This window comes from Scyliorhinus torazame, unplaced genomic scaffold (assembly GCF_047496885.1).
Source record: "Scyliorhinus torazame isolate Kashiwa2021f unplaced genomic scaffold, sScyTor2.1 scaffold_161, whole genome shotgun sequence".
Lineage (NCBI taxonomy): Eukaryota > Metazoa > Chordata > Chondrichthyes > Carcharhiniformes > Scyliorhinidae > Scyliorhinus > Scyliorhinus torazame.
The window spans coordinates 308,038-319,867 of NW_027307888.1; positions in this window are offsets into that span (position 1 = coordinate 308,038).

An 11,830-nucleotide genomic window follows, 5' to 3' on the forward strand; every position below is an offset into this window, starting at 1 on the left:
TATTCCCATTCCCTATCGGAGCGAATGTACATTCTCCATATTCTCTATCGGAGCGAATGGACATTATTCCCATTCCCTATCGGAGCGAATGGACATTATTCCCATTCCCTAGCGGAGCGAATGGACATTATTCCCATTCCCTATCGGAGCGAATGGACATTATTCCCATTCCCTATCAGAGCGAATGGACATTATTCCCATTCCCTATCGGAGCGAATGCACGTTATTCCCAATCCCTATCGGAGCGAATGTACATTCTCCATATTCTCTATCGGAGCGAATGGACATTATTCCCATTCCCTATCGGAGCGAATGGACATTATTCCCATTCCCTATCGGAGCGAATGGACATTATTCCCATTCCCTATCAGAGCGAATGGACATTATTCCCATTCCCTATCGGAGCGAATGCACGTTATTCCCATTCCCTATCGGAGCGAATGGACATTATTCCCATTCACTATCGGAGTGAATGGACATTATTCCCATTCCCTTTCGGAGCGAATGGACATTACTCCCATTCCCTCTCAGAGCGAATGGACATTATTCCCATTACCTATCGGAGCGAATGGACATGATTCCCATTCCCTATCGGAGCGAATGCACGTTATTCCCATTCCCTATCGGAGTGAATGGACTTATTCCCATTCACTATCGGAGTGAATGGACATTATTCCCATTCCCTATCGGAGTGAATGGACATTATTCCCATTCCCTGTCAGAGCGAATGGACATTATTCCCATTCCCTATGGGAGCGAATGGACATTCCCCCCCATTCCCTATCGGAGCGAATAGAAATTATTCCCATTCCCTATCGGAGCAAATCAACATTCTCCCCATTCCCGATCGGAACGAATGGGCATTACCCCCATTCCCTATGGGAGCGAATTGACATTACCCCCATTCCCTCTCGGAGCGAATGGACATTATTCCCATTCCCTATCTGAGCGAATGTACATTCTCCCCATTCCATATCGGAGCGAATGGACATTCTCCCCATTCCCTATCGGAGCGAATGGACATTATTTCCATTCCCTATCGGAGCGAATGGACATTATTCCCATTCCCTATTGGAGCGAATTGACATTATTCCCATTCCCTATCGGATAGAATGGACATTATTCCCATTCCCTATCTGAGTGAATTGACATTCTCCCCATTCTGTATTGGAGCGAATGGACATTATTCCCATTCCCTATCGGAGCGAATGTACATTATTCCCATTCCCTATCGGATAGAATGGACATTATTCCCATTCCCTATCGGAGTGAATTGACATTACCCCCATTCCCTATCGGAGCGAATGTACATTATTCCCATTCCCTATCGGAGCGAATGTACATTATTCCCATTCCCTATCGGAGCGAATTGACATTATTCCCATTCCCTATCGCAACGAATAGACATTATTCCCATTCCCTATCGGAGCGAATTTACATTCTCCCCATTCCCTATCGGAGTGAATTGACATTACCCCCATTCCCTATCGGAGCGAATGTACATTATTCCCATTCCCTATCGGAGCGAATGTACATTATTCCCATTCCCTATCGGAGCGAATTGACATTACCCCCATTCCCTATCGCAACGAATAGACATTATTCCCATTCCCTATTGGAGCGAATTTACATTCTCCCCATTCCCTATTGGAGCGAATGGACATTATTCCCATTTCCTATCGGAGCGAATGGCCATTATTCCCATTCCCTATCGGAGCGAATGGACATTATTCTTATTCCCTATTGGAGCGAATGGACATTATTCCCATTCCCTATCGGAGCGAATGTTCATTCTCCATATTCCCTATCGGAGCAAATGGACATTATTCCCATTACCTATCGGAGCGAATGGACATTATTCCCATTCCCTATCGGATAGAATGGACATTATTCCCATTCCCTATCGGAGTGAATTGACATTCTCCCCATTCTGTATTGGAGCGAATGGACATTATTCCCATTCCCTATCGGAGCGAATGGACGTTATTCCCATTCCCTATCGGAACGAAAGAACGTTATTCCCATTCCCTGTCGGAGCGAATGGACATTATTCCCATTCCCTATCGGATAGAATGGACATTATTCCCATCCCCTATCGGAGCGAATTGACATTCTCCCCATTCTGTATTGGAGCGAATGGACATTATTCCCATTCCCTATCAGAGCGACTGGAGATTATTCCCATTCCGTATCGGAGCGAATGGACATTATTCCCATTCCCTATCGGAGCGAATGTACATTCTCCATATTCTCTATCGGAGCGAATGGACATTATTCCCATTCCCTATCGGAGCGAATGGACATTATTCCCATTCCCTAGCGGAGCGAATGGACATTATTCCCATTCCCTATCGGAGCGAATGGACATTATTCCCATTCCCTATCAGAGCGAATGGACATTATTCCCATTCCCTATCGGAGCGAATGCACGTTATTCCCAATCCCTATCGGAGCGAATGTACATTCTCCATATTCTCTATCGGAGCGAATGGACATTATTCCCATTCCCTATCGGAGCGAATGGACATTATTCCCATTCCCTATCGGAGCGAATGGACATTATTCCCATTCCCTATCGGAGCGAATGGACATTATTCCCATTCCCTATCAGAGCGAATGGACATTATTCCCATTCCCTATCGGAGCGAATGCACGTTATTCCCATTCCCTATCGGAGCGAAAGGACATTATTCCCATTCACTATCGGAGTGAATGGACATTATTCCCATTCCCTTTCGGAGCGAATGGACATTACTCCCATTCCCTCTCAGAGCGAATGGACATTATTCCCATTACCTATCGGAGCGAATGGACATGATTCCCATTCCCTATCGGAGCGAATGCACGTTATTCCCATTCCCTATCGGAGTGAATGGACATTATTCCCATTCACTATCGGAGTGAATGGACATTATTCCCATTCCCTATCGGAGTGAATGGACATTATTCCCATTCCCTGTCAGAGCGAATGGACATTATTCCCATTCCCTATGGGAGCGAATGGACATTCCCCCCCATTCCCTATCGGAGCGAATAGAAATTATTCCCATTCCCTATCGGAGCAAATCAACATTCTCCCCATTCCCGATCGGAACGAATGGGCATTACCCCCATTCCCTATGGGAGCGAATTGACATTACCCCCATTCCCTCTCGGAGCGAATGGACATTATTCCCATTCCCTATCTGAGCGAATGTACATTCTCCCCATTCCATATCGGAGCGAATGGACATTCTCCCCATTCCCTATCGGAGCGAATGGACATTATTTCCATTCCCTATCGGAGCGAATGGACATTATTCCCATTCCCTATTGGAGCGAATTGACATTATTCCCATTCCCTATCGGATAGAATGGACATTATTCCCATTCCCTATCGGAGTGAATTGACATTCTCCCCATTCTGTATTGGAGCGAATGGACATTATTCCCATTCCCTATCGGAGCGAATGTACATGATTCCCATTCCCTATCGGAGCGAATTGACATTACCCCCATTCCCTATCGCAACGAATAGACATTATTCCCATTCCCTATTGGAGCGAATTTACATTCTCCCCATTCCCTATTGGAGCGAATGGACATTATTCCCATTTCCTATCGGAGCGAATGGCCATTATTCCCATTCCCTATCGGAGCGAATGGACATTATTCTTATTCCCTATTGGAGCGAATGGACATTATTCCCATTCCCTATCGGAGCGAATGTTCATTCTCCATATTCCCTATCGGAGCAAATGGACATTGTTCCCATTACCTATCGGAGCGAATGGACATTATTCCCATTCCCTATCGGATAGAATGGACATTATTCCCATTCCCTATCGGAGTGAATTGACATTACCCCCATTCCCTATCGGAGCGAATGTATATTATTCCCATTCCCTATCGGAGCGAATGTACATTATTCCCATTCCCTATCGGAGCGAATTGACATTACCCCCATTCCCTATCGCAACGAATAGACATTATTCCCATTCCCTATCGGAGCGAATTTACATTCTCCCCATTCCCTATCGGAGTGAATTGTCATTACCCCCATTCCATATCGGAGCGAATGTACATTATTCCCATTCCCTATCGGAGCGAATGTACATTATTCCCATTCCCTATCGGAGCGAATTGACATTACCCCCATTCCCTATCGCAACGAATAGACATTATTCCCATTCCCTATCGGAGCGAATTTACATTCTCCCCATTCCCTATTGGAGCGAATGGACATTATTCCCATTTCCTATCTGAGCGAATGGCCATTATTCCCATTCCCTATCGGAGCGAATGGACATTATTCTTATTCCCTATTGGAGCGAATGGACATTATTCCCATTCCCTATCGGAGCGAATGTTCATTCTCCATATTCCCTATCGGAGCAAATGGACATTATTCCCATTACCTATCGGAGCGAATGGACATTATTCCCATTCCCTATCGGATAGAATGGACATTATTCCCATTCCCTATCGGAGTGAATTGACATTCTCCCCATTCTGTATTGGAGCGAATGGACATTATTCCCATTCCCTATCGGAGCGTATGGACATTATTCCCATTCCCTGTCGGAGCGAATGGACATTATTCCCATTCCCTATCGGAGCGAATTGACATTCTCCCCATTCTGTATTGGAGCGAATGGACATTGTTCCCATTCCCTATCGGAGCGAATGGACATTATTCCCATTCCCTATCGGATAGAATGGACATTATTCCCATTCCCTATCGGAGCGAATTGACATTCTCCCCATTCTGTATTGGAGCGAATGGACATTGTTCCCATTCCCTATCGGAGCGAATAGACATTATTCCCATTCCCTATCGGATAGAATGGACATTATTCCCATTCCCTATCGGAGCGAATTGACATTCTCCCCATTCTGTATTGGAGCGAATGGACATTGTTCCCATTCCCTATCGGAGCGAATGGACATTATTCCCATTCCCTATCGGAGCAAATGGACATTATTCCCATTCCCTATGGGAGCGAATGGACATTATTCCCATTCCCTATCGGAGCGAATGGACATTGTTCCCATTCCCTATCGGAGCGAATGGACATTCTCCCCATTACGTATCGGAGCGAATGGACATTATTCCCATTCCCTATCGGAGCGAATGGACATTATTCCCATTCCCTATCGGAGCGAATGGACATTATTCCCATTCCCTAGCGGAGCGAATGGACATTATTCCCATTCCCTATCGGAGCGAATGGACATTATTCCCATTCCCTATCAGAGCGAATGGACATTATTCCCATTCCCTATCGGAGCGAATGCACGTTATTCCCAATCCCTATCGGAGCGAATGTACATTCTCCATATTCTCTATCGGAGCGAATGGACATTATTCCCATTCCCTATCGGAGCGAATGGACATTATTCCCATTCCCTATCGGAGCGAATGGACATTATTCCCATTCCCTATCGGAGCGAATGGACATTATTCCCATTCCCTATCAGAGCGAATGGACATTATTCCCATTCCCTATCGGAGCGAATGCACGTTATTCCCATTCCCTATCGGAGCGAATGGACATTATTCCCATTCACTATCGGAGCGAATGGACATGATTCCCATTCCCTATCGGAGCGAATGCACGTTATTCCCATTCACTATCGGAGTGAATGGACATTATTCCCATTCCCTATCGGAGTGAATGGACATTATTCCCATTCACTATCGGAGTGAATGGAAATTATTCCCATTCCCTATCGGAGTGAATGGACATTATTCCCATTCCCTGTCAGAGCGAATGGACATTATTCCCATTCCCTATGGGAGCGAATGGACATTCCCCCCCATTCCCTATCGGAGCGAATAGAAATTATTCCCATTCCCTATCGGAGCAAATCAACATTCTCCCCATTCCCGATCGGAACGAATGGGCATTACCCCCATTCCCTGTGGGAGCGAATTGACATTACCCCCATTCCCTCTCGGAGCGAATGGACATTATTCCCATTCCCTATCTGAGCGAATGTACATTCTCCCCATTCCATATCGGAGCGAATGGACATTCTCCCCATTCCCTATCGGAGCGAATGGACATTATTTCCATTCCCTATCGGAGCGAATGGACATTATTCCCATTCCCTATTGGAGCGAATTGACATTATTCCCATTCCCTATCGGATAGAATGGACATTATTCCCATTCCCTATCGGAGTGAATTGACATTCTCCCCATTCTGTATTGGAGCGAATGGACATTATTCCCATTCCCTATCGGAGCGAATGTACATTATTCCCATTCCCTATCGGAGCGAATTGACATTACCCCCATTCCCTATCGGAGCGAATGGACAATATTCCCATTCCCTATCGGAGCGAATGTACATTATTCCCATTCCCTATCGGAGCGAATGTACATTATTCCCATTCCCTATCGGAGCGAATTGACATTACCCCCATTCCCTATCGCAACGAATAGACATTATTCCCATTCCCTATTGGAGCGAATTTACATTCTCCCCATTCCCTATTGGAGCGAATGGACATTATTCCCATTTCCTATCGGAGCGAATGGCCATTATTCCCATTCCCTATCGGAGCGAATGGACATTATTCTTATTCCCTATTGGAGCGAATGGACATTATTCCCATTCCCTATCGGAGCGAATGTTCATTCTCCATATTCCCTATCGGAGCAAATGGACATTGTTCCCATTACCTATCGGAGCGAATGGACATTATTCCCATTCCCTATCGGATAGAATGGACATTATTCCCATTCCCTATCGGAGTGAATTGACATTACCCCCATTCCCTATCGGAGCGAATGTATATTATTCCCATTCCCTATCGGAGCGAATTGACATTATTCCCATTCCCTATCGGAGCGAATTGACATTATTCCCATTCCCTATCGGATAGAATGGACATTATTCCCATTCCCTATCGGAGTGAATTGACATTACCCCCATTCCCTATCGCAACGAATAGACATTATTCCCATTCCCTATCGGAGCGAATTTACATTCTCCCCATTCCCTATCGGAGTGAATTGTCATTACCCCCATTCCATATCGGAGCGAATGTACATTATTCCCATTCCCTATCGGAGCGAATGTACATTATTCCCATTCCCTATCGGAGCGAATTGACATTACCCCCATTCCCTATCGCAACGAATAGACATTATTCCCATTCCCTATCGGAGCGAATTTACATTCTCCCCATTCCCTATTGGAGCGAATGGACATTATTCCCATTTCCTATCGGAGCGAATGGCCATTATTCCCATTCCCTATCGGAGCGAATGGACATTATTCTTATTCCCTATTGGAGCGAATGGACATTATTCCCATTCCCTATCGGAGCGAATGTTCATTCTCCATATTCCCTATCGGAGCAAATGGACATTATTCCCATTACCTATCGGAGCGAATGGACATTATTCCCATTCCCTATCGGATAGAATGGACATTATTCCCATTCCCTATCGGAGTGAATTGACATTCTCCCCATTCTGTATTGGAGCGAATGGACATTATTCCCATTCCCTATCGGAGCGTATGGACGTTATTCCCATTCCCTATCGGGACGAAAGAACGTTATTCCCATTCCCTGTCGGAGCGAATGGACATTATTCCCATTCCCTATCGGAGCGAATTGACATTCTCCCCATTCTGTATTGGAGCGAATGGACATTGTTCCCATTCCCTATCGGAGCGAATGGACATTATTCCCATTCCCTATCGGATAGAATGGACATTATTCCCATTCCCTATCGGAGCGAATTGACATTCTCCCCATTCTGTATTGGAGCGAATGGACATTATTCCCATTCCCTATCGGAGCAAATGGACATTATTCCCATTCCCTATGGGAGCGAATAGACATTATTCCCATTCCCTATCGGAGCGAATGGACATTATTCCCATTCTGTATTGGAGCGAATTGACATTCTCCCCATTCTGTATTGGAGCGAATGGACATTGTTCCCATTCCCTATCGGAGCGAATGGACATTATTCCCATTCCCTATAGGAGCGAATGGACATTCTCCCCATTACGTATCGGAGCGAATGGACATTATTCCCATTCCCTATCGGAGCAAATGGACATTATTCCCATTCCCTATGGGAGCGAATGGACATTATTCCCATTCCCTATCGGAGCAAATGGACATTCTCCCCGTTCCCTATCGGAGCGAATGGACATTATTCCCATTCCCTATCGGAGCGAATTCACGTTATTCCCATTCCCTATCGGAGCGAATTGACATTCTCCCCATTCTGTATTGGAGCGAATGGACATTGTTCCCATTCCCTATCGGAGCGAATGGACATTATTCCCATTCCCTATCGGATAGAATAGACATTATTCCCATTCCCTATCGGAGCGAATTGACATTCTCCCCATTCTGTATTGGAGCGAATGGACATTGTTCCCATTCCCTATCGGAGCGAATGGACATTATTCCCATTCCCTATCGGAGCAAATGGACATTATTCCCATTCCCTATGGGAGCGAATGGACATTATTCCCATTCCCTATCGGAGCGAATGGACGTTATTACCATTCCCTATCGGAGCGAATGGACATTGTTCCCATTCCCTATCGGAGCGAATGGACATTATTCCCATTCCCTATCGGAGCAAATGGACATTATTCCCATTCCCTATGGGAGCGAATGGACATTATTCCCATTCCCTATCAGAGCAAATCAACATTCTCCCCATTCCCTATCGGAACGAATGGACATTACCCCCATTACCTATCGGAGCAAATGGACATTCTCCCCGTTCCCTATCGGAGCGAATGGACATTATTCCCATTCCCTATCGGAGCGAATTCACGTTATTCCCATTCCCTATCAGAGCAAATCAACATTCTCCCCATTCCCTATCGGAGCAAATGGACATTCCGCCCATTCCCTATAGGAGCGAATGTACATTATTCCCATTCCCTACTGGAGCGATTGGACACTATTTCCATTCCCTATCGGAGCGAATGGACATTATTCCCATTCCCTATCGGAGCGAATGGACATTATTCCCATTCCCTATCAGAGTGAATGGACATTATTCCCATTCCCTATGGGAGCGAATGGACATTCCCCCCATTCCCTATCGAAGCGAATGGACATTATTCCCATTCCCTATCGGAGCAAATCAACATTCTCCCCATTCCCGTTCGGAACGAATGGGCATTACCCCCATTCCCTATCGGAGCGAATTGACATTACCCCCATTCCCTATATGAGCGAATGGACATTATTCCCATTCCCTCTCGGAGAGAATGGACATTATTCCCATTCCCTATCGGAGCGAATATACATTACTCCCATTCCCTATCGGAGCGAATGGACATTATTCCCATTCCCAATCGGAGCGTAATTGACATTACCACCATTCCCTATCGGAGCGAATGGACGTTATTCCCATTCCCTATCGGAGCGAATGGACATTATTCCCATTCCCTATGGGAGCGAATGAACATTATTCCCATTCCCTATCGGGGCTAATGGACGTTATTCCCATTCCCTATCGGAGCGAATGGACATTACCCCCATTCCCTATCGCAACGAATAGACATTATTCCCATTCCCTATCGGAGCGAATTTACATTCTCCCCATTCCCTATTGGAGCGAATGGACATTATTCCCATTTCCTATCGGAGCGAATGGCCATTATTCCCATTCCCTATCGGAGCGAATGGACATTATTCTTATTCCCTATTGGAGCGAATGGACATTATTCCCATTCCCTATCGGAGCGAATGTTCATTCTCCATATTCCCTATCGGAGCAAATGGACGTTATTCCCATTCCCTATCGGGACGAAAGAACGTTATTCCCATTCCCTGTCGGAGCGAATGGACATTATTCCCATTCCCTATCGGAGCGAATTGACATTCTCCCCATTCTGTATTGGAGCGAATGGACATTGTTCCCATTCCCTATCGGAGCGAATGGACATTATTCCCATTCCCTATCGGATAGAATGGACATTATTCCCATTCCCTATCGGAGCGAATTGACATTCTCCCCATTCTGTATTGGAGCGAATGGACATTATTCCCATTCCCTATCGGAGCAAATGGACATTATTCCCATTCCCTATGGGAGCGAATGGACATTATTCCCATTCCCTATCGGAGCGAATGGACATTATTCCCATTCTGTATTGGAGCGAATTGACATTCTCCCCATTCTGTATTGGAGCGAATGGACATTGTTCCCATTCCCTATCGGAGCGAATGGACATTATTCCCATTCCCTATAGGAGCGAATGGACATTCTCCCCATTACGTATCGGAGCGAATGGACATTATTCCCATTCCCTATCGGAGCAAATGGACATTATTCCCATTCCCTATGGGAGCGAATGGACATTATTCCCATTCCCTATCGGAGCAAATGGACATTCTCCCCGTTCCCTATCGGAGCGAATGGACATTATTCCCATTCCCTATCGGAGCGAATTCACGTTATTCCCATTCCCTATCGGAGCGAATTGACATTCTCCCCATTCTGTATTGGAGCGAATGGACATTGTTCCCATTCCCTATCGGAACGAATGGACATTATTCCCATTCCCTATCGGATAGAATAGACATTATTCCCATTCCCTATCGGAGCGAATTGACATTCTCCCCATTCTGTATTGGAGCGAATGGACATTGTTCCCATTCCCTATCGGAGCGAATGGACATTATTCCCATTCCCTATCGGAGCGAATGGACATTATTCCCATTCCCTATCGGAGCAAATGGACATTATTCCCATTCCCTATGGGAGCGAATGAACATTATTCCCATTCCCTATCGGAGCGAATGGACGTTATTACCATTCCCTATCGGAGCGAATGGACATTGTTCCCATTCCCTATCGGAGCGAATGGACATTATTCCCATTCCCTATCGGAGCAAATGGACATTATTCCCATTCCCTATCGGAGCGAATGGACATTATTCCCATTCCCTATCGGAGCAAATGGACATTATTCCCATTCCCTATCGGAGCGAATTCACGTTATTCCCATTCCCTATCGGAGCGAATTGACATTCTCCCCATTCTGTATTGGAGCGAATGGACATTGTTCCCATTCCCTATCGGAACGAATGGACATTATTCCCATTCCCTATCGGATAGAATAGACATTATTCCCATTCCCTATCGGAGCGAATTGACATTCTCCCCATTCTGTATTGGAGCGAATGGACATTGTTCCCATTCCCTATCGGAGCGAATGGACATTATTCCCATTCCCTATCGGAGCAAATGGACATTATTCCCATTCCCTATGGGAGCGAATGAACATTATTCCCATTCCCTATCGGAGCGAATGGACGTTATTACCATTCCCTATCGGAGCGAATGGACATTGTTCCCATTCCCTATCGGAGCGAATGGACATTATTCCCATTCCCTATCAGAGCAAATGGACATTATTCCCATTCCCTATGGGAGCGAATGGACATTATTCCCATTCCCTATCAGAGCAAATCAACATTCTCCCCATTCCCTATCGGAACGAATGGACATTACCCCCATTACCTATCGGAGCAAATGGACATTCTCCCCGTTCCCTATCGGAGCGAATGGACATTATTCCCATTCCCTATCGGAGCGAATTCACGTTATTCCCATTCCCTATCAGAGCAAATCAACATTCTCCCCATTCCCTATCGGAGCAAATGGACATTCCGCCCATTCCCTATAGGAGCGAATGTACATTATTCCCATTCCCTACTGGAGCGATTGGACACTATTTCCATTCCCTATCGGAGCGAATGGACATTATTCCCATTCCCTATCGGAGCGAATGGACATTATTCCCATTCCCTATCAGAGTGAATGGACATTATTCCCATTCCCTATGGG